We start from the raw sequence: 24,451 nt of genomic DNA, 5'->3' as shown, positions 1-24,451 counted from the left end.
CTACCAATCCCCTTTTATCTGGGAGGAAACGGGGTCTTACAGATAGAAGGACTGATCCTGACCTGCTGTCCCTCAGCCGGTAGGAGGTGGAGCCCAGCTGTGGCGGGGTGAGCTGCCCAGGAAGGCACAGCCAGGACCCCAGGAGATGGGGGCTCCCCCCTGGGGAACTAACCCCCCTAGGTTAGCATACCAGCCCTGAAATAAGAGCACGACAGCCCGAGCGCAGGCAGCCAGACGTGTGGACCAATGAGGGAACCAGCGTCCAGTCAGGGGAACCAAGGAAGAAACGGGGCTAGTCCATGAGCATCATCACCCAACTAGTCCTGGCTCAAGCCTTCCCTGGATCGGTAAGGGCAGTGTCATAGAAAACAGACCTTCACTACCTGGGGAAGGAAAGCTACACCGACTGCAGACTCACAGGTGTTTAGGCAGACCAAGTCGTCATGTACTAGGTCAAGAGTGGTCAAATGTCACCAATCTACAACCTAACAGCTGTACCTAACGTGTATTAATAAATTATTTGTAATCAACCTTACGGTTCAAATTCAGTTTTTCCCCATCAAATAGGATTTTATCCTCTTAAATTCGAACATAAGACAAACACCTGAAACATGTCCATTCAGAATCAAGACAGGATGAGGGAGGTAATGAGGCCAATCCCTGTGATTTGGGGTCCTACAGAATACGGAAGTTAAGTTCTCTGGAGTTTGTAAGCCAACTGAAGACAATTCCAGAAGAAGAACTTCAACACGAACTGTACCTCGCACAGCCCAACTCAGGCAAACAGCTTTCGTGGCGGTGTGAAACAAGGCTGTCTGCAAGGTCCCTGGGGCAAACCAGGCCTTCACTGAGCCTGTCATTTAGCAGAGGGAGTAGGAGACACCGTGGCTCAGGGACATCCATGGAGCAAGCATCTGGGTAGAAATGTGTGTTCGTGCGTTATGCTGCATTGAGCATGTGCTTGCAAGTGCACATACTATTAACAAGCAAATTAATATGGGCGCCTGGGTGGCTCAGTAGGTTCAGCATCTGACTTGGTTTCAGTTCAGGTCATGATCCCAGGGTCGTGGGATCTAGTCCTACATTGGGCTCCGTGTAGAGTGTGGAGCCTGCTTAAGATTCTCTCTCTCTCTCTCTCTCTCTCTCTCTCTCTCTCTCAGCCCCTCTCCCCCACTCACACATTCTCTCTAAAAAAATTTTTTTTAATTTAAATTCACGTTAGTTAACATACAGTGTAGTATTGGTTTCCGGAGTAGGACCCAGTGATTCATCACTTACATATAATATCCAGCGCTCATCCCAACAAGTGACCTCCTTAGTACCCATCACCCATTTAGCCCATCCCCCCATCCACCTCCCCTCCAGCAACCCTCAGTTTGTTCTCTGTGTTTGATTCTTATGGTTTGCGTCCCTCTCTGTTTTTATCTTATTTTTCCTTCCCTCCCCCTATGTTTATCTGCTGAGTTTCTCAACTTCCACAAATGAGTGAAATCATATATCTTTCTCTGCCTGACTTATTTTGCTTAGCATAATACACTCTAGTTCCATCCACGTTATTGCAAATGGCAAGATTTCATTCTTTTTTCATCACTGAAAACCCAGATGTCCATCGATTGATGAATGGATAAAGCAGATATGGTACATATATACAATACTTCTTTAAAACTTTAATTTTAGAAAAAGCAAATTAATGAATGATGAACATTTTCTAGGGAAAAAAAAAACTATACACCTCCTGCTTGCAGAGATCTTGAACTCTCGGGGATTACTTGAAGTAAGACTAGAAGAAGGTACATCTTACTGTACATGAGTTTGGGCAAGTCAGGGGGGATGCTGAGCAGGTGCAGGAAGTAAGTGACAAACAGAGACGAGCGGAGCAAGCTTGACAATGACCCACTCTCACTGAAACAGGTGCCACACAGCCCCACACCCACCAGGGCGGGCCAGGGAAAGAAGTAGACAGAAAACTGTGTTCTTATCAAAGAGACGGGCCCCCTTAAGCAAAGGGATACACAGATTTGTCCTCGGCAATGAAATGGCCAGAAAGGAAACAAGTTGGAAAAATCAAGTTTTCAGGAGTGCTGATCGAGTCGCCCCAGACCCGGAAAAAGGCCCTGACATACAGGAGCTTCTCCAGAGCATCTCAGCCCTTGGGCCCGTGTCCTCCCAGTGGAAGGAGGCTGGCTCACAGCACGCAGAAAATCAGAAAGTCCTGTCCCCAAAGCCAAAGTCTTCTGACCTAACAAAATCTCCGTGACTGTTTGCCCCTCAATGACCTCATCTCTGAAAAGTGCCTGGCGGTAAAAGCCAGCTCTTGCCGACGCAAGTGCTATGCCAGCTGAGTCCTTGCATCCCCAGGGGATGGTCAGCACACGCATGTGTCCAGGGAGAGCCAACAAGCATTATGATCCCCTCCTTCACCGCTCATGCCCGGACACAACAGCCCACGCTTTTTCCCAGGGCTAGAGAAACAGGAGTGGGCAGAAAGAAGAAAATCTCTCCTTAGGGCCCAAACAAAATATCCCAGACCCTAACTCCTGTCTGTCCAACCTCTACAAGATGCAGGTACTGCAGGGAGAGCCTCTCTGGTGTGTTCTTCCAATGACACCTGGGCACATTCTCTCCCACAGAAGAGGTGCTGGGTGGAACCCAGAGATTGTGCCCTGCCTGGCCTTCCAGCCACTTGAGGGCCTCCCCTACCCCTCCCAGCTCAGAGGGCCCAGTTCAAATCCCACACCTGCCACTGAGCTTGCTCTGGTCAGAATCACAGAAGACTAGGATGAGAAGGGAAATCAGAAGGCACTCCATCACTTCTCCCATTTCACGACCATAAGAGAGGACCCTGCTTGCTATGTGCAGGAGCCATGCAGAGTGCCTTACAGAGGACAGCTGTGGACCCCCAGATTCCTGGGAGACCTAGAGTAGTGTTATCCCTGGCCTCCAGTGAGGAAGGAAGCACAGAGAGCTTCAGTAAGGTGAGGTAGCCACCATCCACTGTCCAGGACACAGAAGAAACAAAAGTCCAACCCCAATGGTCTGTTCCAGAATCTGCACTCTCACCCTGTTGCCAACCAGACACCTCCACTCCCCGCCCCTCCTCAGCTCCAACCCCCAGCCCAGGTGATGCTTCTCTTTTAAACTCGCGCATCCGTGACTACACAACCACACTGCAATTACCCTGTGCCGTCAGGGGTACTTATTCTGTTACCTTCGGTGTTAAACCCTTTATGGCTATACAGTGGACACAGCTGAATGTGCAGACCTCGTTTCTCTGTTTTTATCAAAAATCACCTTGAGGGCTAGGAAAGAGGGTGCCCCATGCTTCCAGTTATGGGGACCCTAGTTCTGGACCAATACCGGGAACTTACAGTGCTTCTGGGTACAAGGGCCAGCCCTGGAGATGTAGCTTGCATGGTAAGAGACACAACTAAGAGAACACTTCAAAGGTCTGGGAGGTCCCTCTCATGGAAGTATGCCAGCCAGTAAATGAGTCAGGACTGATGGACTCACAACATCGCCATTTCACAACCCCTAATGGATGTAGCCATTGGGAAGACTATTGGCAACATCACAAGCCTAGAGAGAGTCAGACAGTGTGTGTGTGCCCGCTGTTGGAAGAATGCATCCCCACCTGTGAAACAGCCTTGCCGAAAGCTTCAACCTCACTCTAATCCAGCTTTTGGGCTTTCTCAATCTGGATGCTACTGAACCTGGGGCTGATGGTTCTCTGTGGGGGCTATCCTGTTGAGTGGCACTCTTGCCCCCACCCACTAGAGGCCAGTAGCAGCCCCTTGAGCTATACATCCCCTGCTGAGAATCTCTGCATCCAACCACCAATTTGGAGGAAATACAGGGGATAGAAGAAGGAGTGAAATATACCATAGGGATGCAATCAACAAAACTCAAAGAGCAGAAAACCCTGCAGAGCAAACAACTCAATTTCCCCAACAGGCAACACAGGGGAAAAAAACACAATGGTGGAGAAAATTTACAGATTAAAAAAGGCTTCATTGCAATCTATAGATCTTATTTGGATCTTGAACCAAACAAAAATTGTTAAAAATCATGGCCTGAGACTATCAGAAATTAGAACACTGTATTTGATGATGTTGAGGAATTATCAGTAGCTTTTTAGGTGTGACAATGTCATTATCATTAAAACTTGTCCCTCCATTTTAGAAATACATCCTGAAATTCTTACAGATGAAATAATATGATGTCCTGGGTTTGTTTCAAAAATATGAGATGGGGTAAGTGGGAAGAGGTATGCATGACATAGATTGGCTATATGTGCCTAATGACTGCAACTGGGTGGTTGAGGAACATGGGTTCCTTATAGTGTGATCTTCCTTCTTATGTGTTTGAAATTTTCTATAAGATGATACTTCCAAAAGTCTGGAGGGCTTCTGACAAGAAGAACTGCCCTGCAAAGTCTGCTATGAAGGGTCCACGGCCTTGGTGCCCAGCACTGTGTATACACTGCCGATGGAGGTGTTCGACAGACGACAAGGCTTGGTTTATTAACGTGTGGACCTCTGTCAGACACTCAAGGATGATTTCCGCGGCCTGCTCCAGGGACGGACTTCCCAAGAGCAAAGAACGTGATGTACAAGAGCCAACTGGACGTGTGCACAAGAGGATGCTAACAGATGAAACTGAAATGAGGGTCAGTGCTCCGTTGCTTTGCTTTGCAAATCCTGAAGAAGCCTTGGAAGGGGAAGCCGGCAGACCCTCAAGCAAGCCATCTTGAGAGGAAGCAAGCCCTGAGGGCTCTTTCCTCCCTGTCTCTCAGGCCCCACCTGCTTGCCCTCCAGGTACGTGCCCCTGCTGCATGCCTGCAGCTCTGTCCTGCCTCAGGACACCCAGTTTCTATCGCTTCTCGGCCTTTTGGCTAAGATCTAGTGTAGGACAGCCAGTTACTGTTCGACATCTCTCTTCCCCATGGAACCAAGAAGCTCCGTGAGGGCCGGGGCGGGGGGGGGGGTGCCTGTGCTGGTTCTGGTCACCACTTCACCCCTGGGGCTTGGCACAGGGCAGGTGCCCAGTGAGTGTTGAATGAGTGAATGGGGCCATGCTCAGGAGCTGCCCTCAGATGAGGCCAGAAACAAAGCAAGCGATGTGGAGAGAGCCCAGAGGTGTCACGTATGTCCACAGAACACTTCGGACTTCAAGAAAAGACCCGACATAGGTGACCAAGCCAAGTAAGATATTAAACTCTTACTGCTTACATCTTCAGAAGCAATACGCTGGCCAAGAAAATTGTATTGATTTACATCACTATTGTATTAATTGCTACCACTTCTACTTCAGAGTTTAAGACCTTATAAAAAACAGACAAATGCATATTTTAATTGAAAATTTCTTAGAAGAAAACATCCTTTAATGGAGACTTTCTCTCCCTTACTACCCTACCCACCCGCCTGCCAGAATTCCACACACTGCCATCCCCTGGTGGCACCTGCCAACATCTACAGGCACCTGACAGGGAGAAACCAGCCAACTCCAGTGATGTCTGAGCAAACGCAATCTGTGAACAAAGCCCGAAGCGGTCACCTTGCTGCATGTAGCATCTGCAGACAGACCAGGGATGGGGACACTGTGGCTCTGGGTCTGAAGGCCTAATGCACTTCTGGTTGGACCACTTGCTTCGGGCTTTTCTGGGCAAGACAATCATCCTGGCCCTCTCCACCTTTGAAAGTGCTATAATTCTGGGGCACCTGGGGAGCTCGGTCAGTTGCACATACGGCTTCCACTCGGGTCACCATCTTGCGGTTCGTGAGTTCAGGCCCCGCGTTGAGCTCTGTGCTGACAGTTCGGAGCCTGGAGCCTGCTTCGGATTCTGTGTCTCCCTCTTTCTCTGTCCCTTGGAAGGAAGGAAGGAAGGAAGGAAGGAAGGAAGGAAGGAAGGGAAGGCCATAATTCTAAGTTTGCCTCCGGCCTCACTGATGCCATACGCAGGCTGGCAGTTTGGTCCTGATCGTAAGGACACAGGTTTGGGTAGAGGCTGCTGACGTGGGCTCATTTCTCTTTTAGGTGACGCACCACAGTTTCAGGCTCCCTTTTATGAACAAGCTTGGAGAGCCCGCTCTGAAGGGGGTCCAGAGGTCTGAGTGGCTGGAGGCTCAGGAGGACCACACATGAAGAGTACACGAATCTGGGTTTTCCTGATTAAAATGCAAGCCCACTGGTGTGCCCGGCGGAGACAGCAAAGAGAGCCAGAGGAACGACAGCACAGTTGGTATTCTGGAGCTACAGGCCGCGTGGCCACTGGCACAGCTCTGGAAGGAGGCACTGGTAACAGAGCAGCTTGACACTTTCTCCCCGGAGCACACTCCCAGGAAAGCCGCACCACACGATCATTGTTTCATTCATTAGTCCGCATCTTGGACGACACCATGAAAGAAATGACAAATTAGCAATTCCACAGCAGCAGCGTTAATGCTATCGTGGTATCACAGAGTCAGCAGAACCCAGCCCCCATAACTCAGCTCGTCCTTCTCATCCAAGACCGGCCATCAATACGGTTTTACGTGCCTTGTACTAATCACTAAAGTCAGATAATATGAAGGTTAATGGTTGCAGACAGTCTGGGGAAATATCCAACATCTGATAAGGACACCCCCCATTATTGCCCTCCTCTGCGTCTATATCCCAACCAAGAATACACCGAGGAAGGAAATCAATGTTTAAGGCAGTCGTAATACATCTCCCTGTGTAACATATAAATTGGCCCTTCATTCGCCCATTCACGTTTCAGTTAATAAATAGTTCAGACACGGGCCACCCTGATAGTGAAAGAGTGTGACCATTGTACGCCCGTCACCCCCTTGAGATTTATGGCACCACGGCACAACGGACCCCAGCCAAGGCTTTCCAATTACCTCACCCGTCTCTTCAACAGAGACAGTGTGCACGGAGTTTTGATGAGGACTTTAGTATCTACATATATCAAGCCCTCAAAACTGGGAGCTGCACTTTCTTCTCTGAGCAAAGCACTTTTATTGAACAGTAACTAGACAAAGCCCAGCTCGGGGCCCTTTGTCCCAGTATCGACAGTCAGGGTGAACGTAGAGCCATCACACAGCCTGCATTTCATCTGGTGCACACTTGGTAACACTCGGTCACATCCCTAGAAAAGGCCCACAGGACCTTCTGGGGTTTTCTCACATTTAATTACTACATGTGAAAGTCCCCCCACCATCCCTTGGACACTCCTGAAAAACATCCTGTCAACGACAAGCTGCTGTATGTCAGCATGTTCACTTTTCATTTTAATTTTTTTTAACGTTCATTTATTTTTGAGAGAGAGGGCAAGTGCACAAGCTGGGGAGGGGCAGAGAGAGAGGGGGATAGGATCCGAGGCGGGCTCTGTGCTGACAGCACAGAGTCTGACATGGGGCTTGAACCCACAAACCGCGAGATCATGACCTGAGCCGAAGTCGGACGCCCAACCGACTGAGCCCCCCAGGCATGCGTTGGCAGGTTCATCATTAAGAGAGTCAGTACAGTTTGCAAATACGCTTCCTTCGGTGCAGTGCCCACAAGCAAAGTCATCCCTGAGTGACAGATTTGAGCTCTGGCACCGTGATTTGTCTTCAAGTTTAAGTATGCATTTCTGTGTCCCAAAATAATTACTACAATTTACCTTCCCAAACCAAAATAAAGCATTCTGGCAACGTGTTTCATTTGTAACTAAACTACTAAATGCAAATGTGGAATTGGCAGCTTGGCCGTGGCCGCATTTGGGAGAGTTTATCTCACCCGTGACAGTGAGAAAGACACTCTCTCAGGACCAGGGATTCTGACAGTCCCTTGGACCCATGAAAAATCACCCCACATGGCGGTCCTGCCGAGGCTCCTGCCGCTTCTCTGCTGCCCGCTCCAGCGCCTGGAGCCAGGCTCTCCCGTAGGAGGAGGGCTGCTCCCTTCCCACAGCCCACTCTCGGAGAACACGGGGTGGAGGGCACAGCCAGCCCCCTCTGTATTTATACAGCAGAGACTTTGGAAAAAGGCATCCTTCGGCTGCCCAGTGAAAGCAGGGGAGTAACTCAATGTGACGTCCCCAGGTCTGGCTCTCCCGGCAGCAGGGAACTGATGCCCATCGGCCCTGGTTCTCACTCTTTCTGTGGGTACTGGCCATGTGCCAGGCTCTGTGTGCAGGCCACATGTTTAGCCCTCATCCTCGGAGGCGCTGATGGTGCTCTGGGAGACAGGTCAGGTCGCACAGTTCAACGTGACTGCACCGTCCACCAAACTCCCAGGGGGCGGTGACAAGGGACAGATGAATGGTGTGTGGCATGAGGGAAGCGAGAGGGCAGTGGGAGAAGCTTCCCCAAAGATACACCTGAAGAGGCGGTCTGCTCCCCCCAGCAGCAAGGTGAGAGGAGGCTCCGTGGCCTTGTGGCACCAACCTGGGGGGGAGCAGGCAGGATGGCCACATCAGACCCAGACCACCTGGCAAGCTGTGAGGGCGGAGCCATCCCCACATTTCAGGCAACATGTTTTTGCAGATGAGAATCGAACGGCACCTCTAAGGTAGTCTGGCAGGTATGTTCACAGGCACCTGTTACAGAGATTGGCCACCATATGAAGACAGTCCATGGTTCCAGTTTTGTCATCTTACTGTGCATCAGGTAAGGTGATCCCGCAGGCCAATGGCCTGCCTAGAAGTCGGCTGAGGGTGAAAATCCAACTGCTTGCTTCACTACCTTTTGATGCATAAAAAGACCACTTACCCAACGTGCCCTCTAGAGAACAACAGGAAGAAAAGAGAAATTGTATTTTCTCCTTTGTTAGCGACTTGGACTCCCTTATTTATATGTCGTTTTGTAGGAATTACCTGTCAAACTTCCATTTGGGGAACTGCAGGGCCCCGCCCATCACACCCGCATAAGGATGCCAATCTCTGCCCCTCCAGCACCAGGGGCATCAGGTACAGTGCGCACCAGCATGTAGCCCAGTCTTCTCCCCACCCCCACCCCGAAACCCCGCACCTTCAAGCTTTCTCCCCTTCATCCTTGCAATGCAGCACGCTGGCTTAGACCCTGCAAGATGCTGACTCCACTCAATCCTTGCCTCCTCCAAAAGCATAAAAAATGGAGAACTGACTTTTGATTGGAGCCAAACGGGAATTCCAACTTCACAAAGGAAGGCGTCACGGTGACATGCCTGCAGGTGGCCCTCTGTAGCAGGAAGCCTGGTGGGACGTCCCCTCTGAGATGAGCAGTGGATGACCTGTGCACACCATGCACAGGCTCTCCCCAGGGAGCCGTCCTGTTGCTGCACTTTGTTCCTGATTTCCTCGATACGCTGTCCAGGGACTGGTGCCACCTTAGCACTCGTCCTTCCACTAGGGCGGGCCCCACTGCCACCTGGGTCCCACACAACCATCCCAGGCTGTCGGCCGACTCGGCCACACACACGTCCACAGGAGCCGTTCAGCTGCCACAACAGCTCAGAAATGCCCGTGAGAAGGTGGGAGACCATACCGCCTCTTCCCTCAACATTTAACGGAGGACAGATGGGCTTCCTCTCTTGCCACGTGGGCCCTATGGCAAGAGATGCCCGGGGTGCTCCCTGATTCTGGAAGCCCACGCGGAGCCCCTGTGGGTCACTGCTGGCAGGAGGAGGTGGAGAACGAAAGAGGGTGCAACCAGCCGGCAGAGCACAGGACGGTCACCACCCCCGTGCCTGGAGGAAGACACACTCAGGAGTATCTGGCCTAGGAGGCACCGTCAACAGAAGCCCACGGGCCCTAAGGAGGGCCCCCGCCTGCCAGGCATCTCAACACTGAGTGCAAGGGAACAACCCTTCAGCATCCAGAGTAAGAAGACACCCCTGCAGGCCAGAGACAGGGCCTCTGAGTCCCCACCCCACATACAGAGAAGGACAGAACTTGGAGCCACAAGTGATGCGTTTGCATCAGACCAGTTAGGAAACAAGACCAGTGGTGCTCAAGCTTCAGGAGGCGTCAGAATCATCTAGAAAGCCTGTTAAAACACAGACCGCTGAGGCCACCCCAGCCCCTGGTTTCTGATTCAGTAGGACTGCTGAGAGCTAGACAGTTTGCAGCTCTAATAAGTTCCTGGGTGCTAACACTGCTGGTCTGATGACTCCACACGGGGACCAGCACCTTCCAAAACTCACAGTGTCTCCTGATTAGACAATGAGACAGACTGGTAAAGGGGCAGGAGCCCCAACTCAGGGGCAAGGGCAACAAAGGAGTGAGTGGCTGCCTTCAAACCTTGAAGCCTACAAATGTGGGCCACCTTTCTGGGGTGGGGCGGGGACCAACAGGCCAGGCCACAGGGAGGCAGAGACCTGCTTCAATCCAAGGAATTGTTTTCCCCCGGGTCCAGCTGTCAGAGGCAACCTGGGCTCTCAGCAGGTCAAGGGAACACCCAGCAGAGACGTTCAACCAGCCATGTGCACACAGGATGAACAATGCAGGCCAGGGCCTGGGAGGGGGGACAGATTTGAGCCCAGCATCCTGGAAGATCTTTCCACCCCTGAGAATCCCTGATTTTATGGTTCCCGCACCCTCTCCTGATGTGTGTTGTCATGTAAAGCTCCTTGGTAGATCTGAAGGACTGGCCGACTCCCAGCTCACCAGAGGCTCACGTGGGAGGGCACAGGCTCCTCCCTGAAGCCCACCTTGCTTTTAGATGCTTGACATTTGAGTTTTGAAATAATAGGATCAGAAGCAGTTATGAATCACCCCCGCTATGGAAAGACGTTACCGGTATTAACTCTAATATGTCTTTAATTGGTGTCGTTCCTAAGGAAGAGAGATTTTTTTTCAGAGAGCTTCAAGCAATAAGAAAGCTTTCAAGAAACATCCCAAATTTTTATTCCTCAATTCCTTTCAGATCTAATTTGTGTTAATTCAATTAAGGGCATGTAATTTGGCTGTCAGAGAAATTAAATATAAAGAAAATGTATATTAATGCAAAGTTTGAAGAGTAAGTCACATAGAATCCAAGAAGTTAAAAAAAAGTTGCATTTCCTCCTATAGCAAGAAGGAAGGAAGGAAGGAAGGAAGGAAGGAAGGAAGGAAGGAAGGCAGGCAGGCAGGAAGGGAGGAGAGAAGGAAAAGAATAACATATATATTGACATTTCTTTCAAATTTTTTGTTTTACAGAAGGCTTAAAAACAAGTACTACTGAATATAAGTAGACAAACATGCAATGAGAATTTGTTTCCCTAATTTCTTACTTTAATACACTTGATTTTTATCCCATGCATGTAAGAGTGCTATGCCTGCCACCATATCCCGGGTGCCACCCAATATTATACTCCAAAAACAATCCTTTTACTAAGTACCATACTGTGTTTAAAAACCAGGTCATGGGGCGCCTGGGTGGCTCAGTCGGTTAAGCATCCGACTTCGGCTCAGGTCACGATCTCGCGGTCCGTGAGTTCAAGCCCCGCGTCGGGCTCTGGGCTGATGGCTCAGAGCCTGGAGCCTGCTTCCGGTTCTCTGTCTCCCTCTCTCTCTGCCCCCGCCCCCCTTCATGCTCTGTCTCTCTCTGTCTCAAAAATAAATAAACGTTAAAAAAAATTTAAAAAACCAGGTCAGTTGGAGCACCTGGGTGGTTCAGTCGGTTGAGCATCTGACTTTGGCTCAGGTCAGCATCTCGCGGTTCATGGTTTTGAGCCCTGCATCAGGCCCTGCGCTGACAGCTCAGAGTCTGGAGCCTGCTTTGGATTCTGTGTCTCCCTCTCTCTCTGCCCCTCTACTACGCACACTCTGTCTCACTTTCTCTCTCAAAAATAAGCATTAAAAAAAAAAAAAAAAACAGGTCAGCTGGCACCTGGGTTTTGCTGTCGCTAAAGAAATCCTGATGTGGGAAAACATGGGACTGCCCATCTACATCATGACCCCACTGTCCTCCCGCTCTCGCATGACACACCCCTAACGAAATCAGTGCGATCCAGAGCAGGGCTAGTGATGTGGGATAGCTCCTTGAGACGCTGCCTTTACCAGTAAAATCGTCTTGCATGAATGCAGAGCACAGCCTGCACTCCCCGGCTGACAGCCTTAGGGGTGCTGTCCCCCAGTCAGGCCCCATGGGTGCGGGAAGAGGAGCTATAATGAAATAGGAACGAACACATCTCAGAGAAGTTTCATTACTGTGTCACGATTATATTCCATTTGTTCATTGTGGCATCCCCAGCATCTGGGCGGGTGCCTGGCACACGGTCGGTGCTCCACAGGTTTGAGCCACTAAATGATTGCCAGAGTCCCCTGACAGCTGTGAGTGCCCTCTCTCCCTGACGAAGAGCCAGTCTTCCACGGGCCAGGCATCCACCACAAATAAGTGGCAGAGACAGGCTGCAGACATGGGCTCTGGCCCCACAGCCACGGGTGACGCCACCGTAGAAACAGGGAGCCGTCTGAGCCAAGCTGGGCCTTCAGCCGGGTCGCCGGTAGGATGGGTAGAGATTCTGATGGACCGAGACAGGCCAAAAGGCCCTAGTGGGCACGGCAGGCCTGCAGCCAGTGAGGAAGCCAGAGCACGACACTGGGCATTCACATGACGGGAGAGCAGAGGGGCAGTTTCTGGAAGCTGACGCTGCCCAGAGTCTCCAGGGTGTGAACCACCACTGCAGCCTGAGTGGGGAAGGCCCCCAGTGACCACACAGAAGCAAGCAGACCCGGAAAGCCACTTCAGCGGTTCCAGAAAAAGGCCCTTAGGACATGGATGAGGGAGGTCAGAGCCGGGACAATTTTTCTTTAAGAAAACTCGGTGGCCGATCAAACAAAAGTAGTGGGCACTTTGTAATCCTGTGGCTACACTCTCCTATGCAAATAGGGCTCTGCTGTTCTGTAAACCCGAGTCACCCTAAGACGCACCCCCAACCTCGGAGTGGCCTTCCCAGTGGGCAGTCTGGGAGCAGGCGCCCCTTCTCTTGCCGATTCTGCTTCCCACGGTGCCCAGGCCGTCCCCACGCCCGTGATCATCCCAAGTCAGCCTTCCTCCACGTCTACACCTCATGGTGGATTACAAGCTCCTCCTCTGTGCCATCCAGTCCCCGCAGGTGGATGCTAGGCCCAGACATCTTCCCTCAGGCTTGAATTCACCTTGGGATCGCCCACACCCCCAGGCCACCATGCCTTGGGGGTCATCCACAACCCCCCAGACCATGCCCTTGGGGTCATCCACACCCCCCAGGCCACACCCTCGGGGTCATCCATCCATATTTCTATATATACACATACACATATATACGTATACACATGTACATACACATATATATACACACACACTTATATGTATACACACCTACACACACACACACACACACACATACACACACACACACCTAGGCCACACCCTCGGTCAATGCAGACTTCACCCTGAAGCCCACCATAGCTACTCCAAAACATGACTCCTAAGAATGCATCTCTCCCCCATCTAGCACTTGGGCGGAGGGCACAGGAAAAATGAAAATGAGACTCGCAAAGCCATTTTTCCGAGGACGGTGCATTTACTAATTTCCGCACAAAGGAGTCAGGAAACGCAGTAGTTCAGCATCTCACACTCATTATCCCGCCCACATCTCAGGTGGTGCCTATTAAGCCATCATTTTAAATAGTTTAACTTGTAATGAGAAATACTGGGAGCCATGAAAATGAGTTCATGTTTCTGTGAAAGCCTGCTTCACTTCCTACCTCCATTGTTCATGCTGCTTCAAGTCATAGCATTATTATGTATTTATGTTTAGATTCTGAAAATAACGCTTTTTGTTAGAATGTCCATGGGTCTTGGGGAAGAATCGACACTGAAACGAATACCCAACCTGTTAAAAAATGTAAACTTTGAAATCAGATCGTTAGGAGAAGAGTATTCATTACACAAAAAGAATTACTACTGGTTCCTTTTATAAATGAAAAATTCTCAAAGTGAATTTATGATCTGATTTACAAAAGGAGGTAAGTGGTAACACAGTCACACGGCAGGTATACCCAAGTGCACAGCAGGTCCTCAGAGACACTAAGACAGGAAAGCAACTGTGTGCACAGATCACGTCACGTCAGCATGTCCTTCAGGCCATGGTCACCCCTACAGGTGACTGACACTCCCCAGGGAGGAGTGTCTCCCTGTGTCTGCTGGATTTGGGTTCTGGAGGCAGAGCCCTGGGAACACTCCTCCACGCTTCCCCACTGGATTCAAAAACAGGAAGTGCTGAACGGCAATATACGTGCTCTGTGCCTCTCAACACGGGATCCTGAAATTTGGATTTAGAAAACGGAATTCAGAATTCAATCAGTAAGCTCACTGTCACTTGTCACTAGGCCACGTAAAAAGCTATAGCATGTACAAAGACAGGTGGTGACCCCACAGAATGATAGCTCATTGGTCCTGCCGGACGACTCGTGGCAAACAGCCCGTCCACTCTGGAGCTGTGACCAGACCTTCAGCTCCACCAGGATGCCACCCACTCAGCAGTGTGGCCCGGAAGGCTAGGGGACACCCTCCAGGGCAACAAAGATGCCTCATGCGCCAGCTGGGCGGCACTGGCCAGGTCAGGGCAGAGCAGAATCCCAACACAACAACAGGCGTGCCTGGGGCCTAAGAATTCCCGGCATCTCTAGGGAACGAGAAGGGGAGGTAGTGCCCATCAGCCGAAGCCACGGTGAGCAAGTCCCGGATCTGCACACGCATGAAGCTGGCCCGAGCTAGCGAGCAGCTGAGAGAGCCAGGCCTTCCGTCTCGGCTGCTGTAGCGCAGGGAGGCGGTCCCGGCAAGGCGGGAGGCTGTGCTTCCGTTTGTACACAGCCCGTATCTTACGTGAGCGGTCCACCCGGCAGATGTCTGAGTGCCTTCCACATTCCGGGCAGTCACACCTGGGCACGGAGGTGGGAGGTGGCCACAGGCCTGGCTTTGATCACCACTCTTCCTGGCCTTGAGTTTAGACAGAACAGGGTGTCTCCCCAACAGCTGGCTCCCCTGGACCCGTGTGGCAGCATGGCCCGGGCCTCTGTTCTTAAAAGCCAAAAAGAGGACCGTGACATCGGGTGGTGGCCAGCTCCTCCAGGTGGGCCCCACAAGACACTGCACTTCAGTCTTCGTCGTCTTGTACTTTCCCACACACCCCTCCAGATTTGGGGGCAAAAGTAATCCCTTCCTTCTTTAAGCCCCGTAGCTTTTATCACCTTCTCAACTAAACCCTAAAATCTTGGAGTAGGGACCAGGTTTACTTCTTGTGGCCACCACAGTGCCTGCCACAGAACATCCACTAGATGTGTGTCACAGGGTCACACCCTGTGAAGTCACGCCCGTTGACCTCTCATGGGGTGGAGAGGGCAGCTGTCTCTCCCCTTCTGTGACACAGAAGGGAGCGGACGGTTATCTCATCACCACGGGGCTTCAGGCTCATCGAATCACCGAAGACATTTAGCAGTTAGGTGAGGATCTGAACTCTAGAGTCTGGTAGCCACCAGCACCAGGGCTCATGAACATGCGAGTAAAAGAGGTAAAACACACCAGACTTTGAAGAGTTCTGGGGAAAAGAACATAAAACATCTCACTAACAATGTTCTCGCCAGTGACATGTTGCCCTCAAGTGGCCAAGTTCTGTGTGAATCATTGGCGTTTTCCCAGCTGAGCTCCTACTATGTGCCACACTTTGCATCTAGACATGGGAAGATGTCCTCGGAGGCCTCTGCTGTCACACTGCACAGAGCGCAGCTGCAGAGCAAGTTCCCATCACATGGGAACTCTTCCCATCTCTTCCCCATGCGGCACGGGCCCAGGAACGTCCTTGGGCCGCACCTGTCTGAGTATCAGACGAGGCACCTGTCTGGAGGCCTGAGAGCAGCTACAGTAGCACTCACACAAAAGGTATCAGTGTCCCCTGGCTAGTGGCCCACGGATGGGGCAGCTTACCCAATAGAATTTATTCTCCCACAGTTCTGGAGGCCAGAAGTCCAATATCAGGGGGGGCTGGTTCTTCCTGGGGCTGCCCCTCCCCCAGCAACTGGTGGCCTCGGGCATTCCCACTCTCTCTTCTGTCATGTCTGTCCCTATGCCCAAATTTCCTCATTTTATAAGGACACCAGTCTCACTGGACTAGGCCTATCCTGATGCCCTCATCCTGCCTCGATCAGCTACAGAGAGCCTATTTCCAAGTCAGGTCACCATCTTCTGGGGGACAGCATTCGACGGGAAACATCACCTGAGCAGCAAGCTGGCTCTCTTCCACCTCGCTCAGCCATGTCCACAGCGTCACGCTTTGAATCCCTTCTGCAGCACACAGAGCATGGAGGCCACACTCCTGGCCACCGAACACACACCTGCCACCCTCTGGGCCGAGCACCGCAGCCCGGTGTGCAAGGAGCTGCGTGCTCACACTCGTCTCCACGAGGCCCACACGTCCTCCCCCTTCTTGGACTCCAGAGGATAGATGGGCACAGGTCACCCCACGACTGCACCGGCACCACGTGGGCGCAGGTAAGTCCGCAGGTTGGATCACGGCAAAGCTGATGGGTGTCCCCTAAATCATCATGCCAGAGCTCTTAACGCCGTTGAGAGAAAGGCCGACCACGGGAGCCTCGGCTCCCGTCCCAGAGCCTGGCTGACACTGGGGCCACCGAGACCCATCCCACCTGCTGCCGAGACCAGGGAAGACACGCGACCACTTACACCACAATCGGCTGAAAGAGAACATGAAAACGCAAATGGTGTCCCTAAAGCACCTCAGGTCTTTGTCAGCAGGAGGGTGAACGAAACAAAGAGCCAGAGGGGAACCTGGCATCCCCAGGGACGGCAGGTGGAGCTCTCACAGGCTGGATGCCGGCCAGGAACAAGAGAAACAGCTGACTGCATGGTTTTCTTCTCCAAGCACAACTGGAAGGCAAGAAAACGAAAGGAAAAAATAAGATTTGCTTGAGTTCCTCATGGCGAGCAGGACAAACGGAGGCTTTCAACGCGGCCAAGGAGCAGAGATCACGCAGGGATCGCGCGGGGAGCGCAAGGACGGTGACGGTGACAACTCACCATCATCAGCCCCTGACGCCCTGCAAATGCACCTTCTTTGGCACCTCTGTTAATCTCCTTGGCTCAGCAACAACGTTCACCCTGGCAGAGGGAGAGAGGCTGGTTCTTGGGAGACCCCTTGGCAAATCAGACATACTGGACCCCAATCTGTCTTGTGTTCTAGAACCCAAGACCAGCAATCGCTGGGACCAAGAAGGCTTCATCCCTGCCCCACGCCTGCACCATCAAAGCCCACGACTGCTGCTTACTTGACTCCTCAAACGGGAGCCTCCTGGTGGAGATCCTTAGCGGAGTACAGGGACTTGTAGTGACAGGGCCAGAGAACGCCCCACACAACTGGTCTGTGGTCTGGAAGGTAAGCGTGGGAAGACCACCACGGAGACATGTTTCATGGTGAGAACACACAGGCAGGGGCCCAGCAAGATGTGCACACGTTCCCTGAAACCTGGAAAAGTGTGACCTCTTAACCACAGCTGGTCTAAACCACCGTCCGTTCCTCTCAGGAAACCGGGTCTGTGCGTGTTAGGAGACTTGCCCAAGGTCTCCCTGAGCAGTGGGGTGGCTCCCGTCCCTCCCGGCACCTGTGGGAGTGGCGCCCGCACGGCCACTGCCATGAGTTAGGCTCCCATTGTGACCAGCGGGCTCCCGGCAAGCTCTCCCAGGTGACGCAAGCAATGTTAAAGATTTCTGACAATTAAGATATTTACAGTGTCCTATGATAACATTTGCTTGACCCCAACAAAATGATGGAGGTACACTGCAGGACATTTCGGAAAGATATTCCAAATGTTTAGAAAGGAAGCCTGGGTTTATAATCTTTTATGGCACCTAAGTTCCCCCATATCTAAAAAAAAAAAAAAAAGCAAAAACATACAACAGCCCTGCACGTGGCACTGAAGCCACGCCGATACACACATGGCAAGCGGAGGTGGACACAGACGCCCCTACTCGACACCAGGAAGGGCCTCCGGTGTATGTGGGGGCGGGGGTTCACTTGGAAAGTCTCCCTCATCCTCACTACTTGAGGCTCTAACAGCCACACCAACACCACCAACAAAGCGGAATTCATGGCTTCCCATTCCCACCATGGCCACGCTGACCCAGGTACACGTCCGCCCACAAGTCTACCCACACCAGCTGAAAGTGACCTGATGGTGTTTCCAGGTCCCAGCAGGCAGGCAGAAGAGTAATCCTACATGATTGTGTCGCCATCATATTTACCCCACTTCCTCCCGGGACGTTCAGTGCCAGCAACGTTCCTGGTGTGTGTTTGCTCAGCTGTGCCACAGGGGCCCCGCCTGGCCCTGACCTCTGACAGCGGTGTGTGCAGACCCCATCACCAGGTGCACATCAGAGCCCGAGTGCCCTGTCCCCGGAGCGGCCCTGCTTCTGCAGCGATCTCCATTGGTGCCATCTGACCCAAAAGCGTGCAGAGAAGACCACACCCTCATGGTGGAGTCCCCACACAATGCTGTAAAAGGCGGGGCAGGGAGCGGGAGCCAGGGACACTGGTGTAAAATAGCAGGAAGTGACCGGGGAGCAGCACTGAGACTCAAGACAGGAGAAAGGTGCCACAGCAAGGAGCAGAGGTGGCCGGTGGATATGGAATGAAAATGTGTCCCCAGCATTTTCTCCACGTTTGAGATTAAGCAGTGTCCTCTCACATTACTGCACTGTTTTCCTCAAACTCCATAAACGTGATGGGTCACTTTTCCAAACCCTACAGAGAGCCCTTCACTTGCTAACAGAGGAGCTCCCTCTCCGGTGGGTGGAGGGCATATCTGCCTCATTTCAGGAAGCCGTGATGAGAAGTAACCTGGGGCGCCCCTTGGAGGTTTCTCTGCAGCTTCTCGGTGCATCACTCAAGGAGTCCCTGAGGGGCCACAGCACAGATGTTTGAAGGTGCCGCTACAGGCTTGGGACCCACATCTCGAGCCCCAGGAACACGGAGCAGCACTGGAGGCCGTGTCCAGCCTGGGACAAGCGCTTCCCCCAACTGGCCCAGTTTCCTTCCCATCTAGTATAGGGCCGGGGGGGAGGGGTGCTTTCTAGAATACCGTTTTACCAAGAATGGAGCTCTTGGCAAGGGTCCTGGCTTCACATGTATGGGAAAAGTCACATTACATCCAACATTCCATGTCACACAGGCCAGCCTCCTGTCTCGCGGATGCGTTAAGATACAGAACTCAACGAGACCAGTGGTGACAGCCCGCCCGACCCCACTACATCCAGGGCTGCCACTAGTTCAGACCATGCTGATCTCCAGTTCCTTCCTTGTGTCTGTGCCCTCTGGGATTTCTCCCACTTTCTTTTTTGAATTTATGCACGTTATCATATCTCATACATCATTTCTTGTGTTTCGTCAAGGGGAGTGTGCAGGCTGCCAGATCTGCTGTCTGGTCAGAAACAGGGGTTCTCAACGAGAGGGTGTCAGAGACCCCCCAGGCTCTCCAGTCTGTTGTTCCATATTTTTGTAGCAGCTTTATTAAGATATAATTCGCCTACTGCGTAATGCGCTCAAATTGTACAATTCAAAGGTTTCTAACACGTTCACAGATATGTGCAAACATCACCATGGCCTATTTTAGACTATTTTATCATTACAAGGAAAACTTCCTACGCTTTATTTAGCTTACCACCTTCTATCCCCATCTGCCCCCCCCCACCCTAAGCAATCACCAATTTACATTTTATCGCTATACATCTCCCTCTTCTGGAAATTTTATATAAATAGAATTGTATATGTGGTCTTTTGTGACTTGATTCTTCCACTTAATGTTCTCTGGGCTCATCCACACTGGAGCCTTGTCAGGGCCTCATTCGTTCTCACGGCTGAGTAATATTCCATCGTGTGGAGATGTCTATCCATTCATCAGACCGGTGGACCCTGGGATTGTTCTTGCCTTTTGACAACATGAATCATGCTGCTGTGAACATTCACAGGCAGGTATTAGTGTGACCACGTATTTCATCTCTTTTGGGGGTATCCCTAGGAGTGGAATTGCTGAGTCATATGGTAACTCTACATTTAATCATTTGAGAAGCTGCCAGACTGTTTGGTTCCATGTGTTTTTAATCTCCCATTTACTTCTTATGGAAAATGAAAAACTACATGTAGAACTTGCTTCATTGTTCTTTTTTTTATTTTTTTTAATGTTTGTTTGTTTTTGAGACAGAGGGAGACAGTGAGAGTGGGGCAGGGGCAGAGAGAGGGAGACACGGAATCAGAAGCAGGCTCCAGGCTCTGAGCTGTCAGCACAGAGCCCGACACGGGGCTCGAGAACCCACAAACTGTGAGATTGTGACCTGAGCCGAAGTCGGACGCTTAACCGACTGAGCCACCCAGGTGCCCCACTTGCTTCATTTTTCTTACTGTAAATCTTTATCATTGCAATGTTAAAAGACTGGTAAGTACACCATTAGGAAAAAGCATACTATGAACAAAGAAAAAAGTCTTAAGAGATGGCCCAGGATCTGCTGGAGAAGCAAATTTTAATTTCTGCACTTTTCCTTATATAAGATCTGAGTTTTCAATAATGAAGACAAATAGCATTTGTCGTAAACTAAATTAAGAACGGGGAAGAGGGATGCCTGGGGGGCTCAGTCAGTTGAGCGTCCGACTTCAGCTCAGGTCATGATCTTGTGGTTTGTGAGTTCGAGCCCTGTGTCGGGCTCTGTGCTGACAGCTAGGAGCCTGAAGCCTGCTTCGGATTCTGCGTCTCCCCCTCTCTGTCTCTCCTTCCCATGCTCATGTTCTCTCTCAATGATAAATAAACGTTAAAAAAGAATTTTTTTTAATTTATATTTAAAAAAAGAATGGGAAAGAATGTCATTTTTTCAGAAAATGACAAGGAGTGTTTTTTTGGTTTTGTTTTTTAAATCAGAATCTAGAAAAAACCTCTCTTTAAAACAACTGATTGCTGGCACATGGGCATCCCTTTCTGGAAAGTAAGTGGCAAACAGGCTTGGCTTGTTACAGGAGCCACATTTGAGGCTGAAGAGACACACTAGTCCCTGCAGGATCCCAAATGGATCATCCCTGCATTAAAAAGTAGGAGCTGTCAGAGAAAATTCTAGAAGCTACTGGTCATTGAGTACTTCTTTACTTTTCCAAGGATGAAGAGGTGGCACGGATGGACCCAGAGCTAGCACACCAGCAGAATGTGCTCACCTTTGGTCTCAAATGCTGTTTTCCTGCACCCAGGACCGCCTTGACAGACTGACTGCCAGCTGCTTTCTGCTGTCCTTTCTAGGGCCACAGTCCCCCCTCTGCCACATGTGGTCTGGGCCAGCTGCACACCAGTCACCCAGGAGCACCTTCGAACACCAATGCCTGGGCTTTGCCTCCAGACAGAATGTCTGGATGGTGACCCCAGGGCACAGCTGGGGCTGGGAAACCAAAGACCCACCAGCAAGACTCGGAAGCATCACAGAAAACTGCAAGAGAAGATCTATTCTGGTCTCTAGGAATGTGTCATCATCACCAAAGGAAAGAAACGTGAGTTATTCTCCCCAGGGGAATCCAGGCCTGGGAGTGGACCTCATGTAAGGACATGGGCAGAGGCCCCTAAAACGTGCACACACACTCCCGGCTCCTGCTGCACCCTCCCCAGAGCCTCTGCTCCGGGATTACCCAGGCCCGATGAATCTGTTCTCTACAATATACCGCCCCCTCTGTCAACAGGTCTTCACCCAGAGAGACTCATCTGCTAAGACCTGGGGCCACGGAGACGCCTGGCCGTCTGCAGGGCTGGTGGCCCGGGAAGGCTCTGGGCCCCTGGCCAGCCGCCTCCTTTCTCGGGCTCTCACTGCAGCTCGTTCCATCCTCCTCCTCCCTCACTGCCACTCTTTGCTGGAATAATTACATTACCACACTTAGTGCTCAAACCGTATGTATGACAGGGGTATGACTGCCGCCGTGGCAGAGATGCGGAAGGGTGATTGAGGAAACCTCCCAGGTGGCCAATTAGGAGCACTAGACCATGGCTCTGACCAGCGTGCTGGTGCTGCTCCCACTCCAGGACCGACACAGGCCAGCTGACCTGTAGCCAATTTGGACACAAGCCTTGAATATGGTCGTATCAAAATGGCAATGAATCAACACCACTAACATGCTTCTGGTGGAGCAGAGGGAGCTAGGTGTGTGGAGGTGCCCGGTAAGCAGTAAAGAACCGTCCAGCGTTGGTCAGTGCCTTACTCCAAGGCCCAGCGACAGAACACCGCACTGTGTCTGTGGGTCCCATCTGCCTCCTCCGCCAACATCAATCCCCTCCCGCTTCCCGGCGCGTCTCCATCCGACGCAGGGCCACAGTGATGGGGTCCCTCCATGCGGTTTCCTCAGTTGTAGTAACAAGTGCCGTGGCCCTCAGGCAGACCCACACCGCCTCTCAATGCGCCAGCACAAGCTCTAGACCTACGGGCTCCAGGCTTCCAGAAACAGATCGAGATGCCGGTGGCAGGTGTCACCAGGGTGGGGCCACACCTCACAGAACTCTCCCTTGCCCAACACTGTGGCTTCCTGAACAAGCAGGTGGGCCAGCCAAGGGGCGGGCCCTCACCCATCGGGCCCCCTAGGGCCGGGCGCAGACACACAGGCTGGGCCTTCTCTGTGCCTCATCCAAGGTGGATGACGATGGACGCCACCACTTCTTTCTCCCGAGTCAGCCTGTTGGCTGCACATTTATTTTCAGAGGGACGTTACTGACATCTGGTGGCAACCTGAGAAAACTCACGTTGGAGAAAAATGGGAGAGCAGATGGGATCCGCCCGCATCGCAGGTCATGACTGTGACTCTAGCGGGAAGCCAGGGGTAAGAAGATGTAAGGCTGTCACACCTGCTGCTCTCACCCGGACACTGAGTTCAAGACTCTGTCTTCCGACAGCCAGCTGAGGATGTGAAATGAAGCCGAACTTCCTCCCTGTTCTCCAGACACCACATCCTGGGGGCCAGACCAGAACTGAGGAGTCTGGAGTACAGTTCTGAACACACACACACACACACACACACACAGCATACGCACAATCCGGGAGAGAGGTCGTCTCCACCGCTAACAACGAGAGCCCCTGGGAGACTCGCTGCCTGGGCCTGGCTCCCCAGACTCTCCCGGCTTTCCCCATCCACCTCTGGTGAGGTCTCCTGGCTGCTCTGGGGCGGCTGGCGTGCCCACGTAGGGTCACGTCTTCACTGCCTCACCACGAAGTCACAGGGAATGAACAGGTGACCACACAGAGCAAGCCTGAGCGACAGGCACTGGGAAACCCCACAGATGCCATTCTCACACGTTCCACAGCAAGGGGCTGTGAGATGTACATATCGGAGGAACCGGAAGGAATGCTCAAGGGCCAGCTGCTTCTCAACCCTTCACTTTAAAAAGATGATCAGGCTTGGGGCGCCTGGGTGGCTCAGTCGGTTAAGCGTCCGGCTTCGCCTCAGGCCGTGATCTCGCGGTTTGTGAGTTCGAGCCCCGCGTCTGGCTCTGTGCTGACAGCTCAGAGCCTGGAGCTGCTTCGGATTCTGTCTCTCCCTCTCTCTCTGCCCCTCCCCCACTCATGCTCTGTCTGTTTCTCAAAAATAAACATTAAAAAAAAAAAAAAGATGATCAGGCCTCGGGACCTGGTGTAGCTAACCTCCACTCACCAACCAGAATCTCCCCTAATAAATTCAGCCTAGTTCTTTGTCGGACAAAGGGTAAAAGTTTGGATTTTCAGCCCCCAGGTGAAAGATCTACTTTCTAACTGACAAGCAAGACAATACAGTGGAGAGTACAGACACAGCCGTTCACAGACATGTCCACACACAGACATGAACACTGTGAGACCCACTACACACACAGGCGTCAGCAGACATGCTCGTCTCAGGCCCACTGTCCTCCGTCTGCATGCACACCGTCTCCAAATTACCCGCGGCGATGCGCTGGGATTTCGATCAGAACGAAACCAGCAAACAACTGCTCTGTACGTGACAGGCTCCGGCATGCTCCTGTGCTGTGGGGACAGCCCTCCCCGGCCCCACTCTTCCAACCAGGGCCCCATTCTCCTTGGAACTCGCAGAGGGAAATGCACATTTATCACCTCCCTTCCCTGCCTGACCACAGTGGGGCCAACACTTAGAACTGTGCTTTGGTTCCCCAAACTTATAAAGTGGCCTGGGGGCACCTTGGTGGCTCAGTTAGTTTAGCGTCTGACTCTTGATTTCGGCTCAGGTCATGATCTCACAATTTTTGAGGTTTGAGCTCCCTGTCGGGCTCCATGCTGAGCCTGCTTGTGATTCTCTCTACCTCTCTCTCTCTCTCTCTCTCAAAAGAAAAAAACAGTTTACTTTTGGGGCACCTGGGTGGCTCAGTCAGTTAAGTGTCCAACTCTTGATTACAGCTCAGGTTATGATCTCACAGTTCATGAGTTCTAACCCCATGTCAGGCTCTGCAGTGACATCACAAAGCCTGCTTGGG

At 51.7% G+C, this 24,451-nt stretch overlaps 1 long non-coding RNA gene across 1 annotated transcript; it reads right to left on the bottom strand.

Annotated features, from left to right (window-relative positions):
* Window positions 1-13,868: 13,868 nt before the first annotated feature.
* On the bottom strand, window positions 13,869-18,999 carry LOC125933968 (uncharacterized). The gene is made up of 4 exons (XR_007461174.1): window positions 17,252-18,999; window positions 17,004-17,084; window positions 14,796-16,853; window positions 13,869-14,232 (listed from the first exon to the last, which is right to left on the bottom strand). It is a non-coding gene; the product is annotated as an uncharacterized LOC125933968 (long non-coding RNA).
* Between the last annotated feature and the right edge of the window lie 5,452 nt (window positions 19,000-24,451).

This window comes from Panthera uncia, assembly GCF_023721935.1.
Source record: "Panthera uncia isolate 11264 chromosome A1 unlocalized genomic scaffold, Puncia_PCG_1.0 HiC_scaffold_16, whole genome shotgun sequence".
NCBI lineage: Eukaryota > Metazoa > Chordata > Mammalia > Carnivora > Felidae > Panthera > Panthera uncia.
The sequence above is the reverse complement of the archived record's forward strand: the minus strand, read 5'-3'. Positions and strand labels throughout refer to the sequence as shown.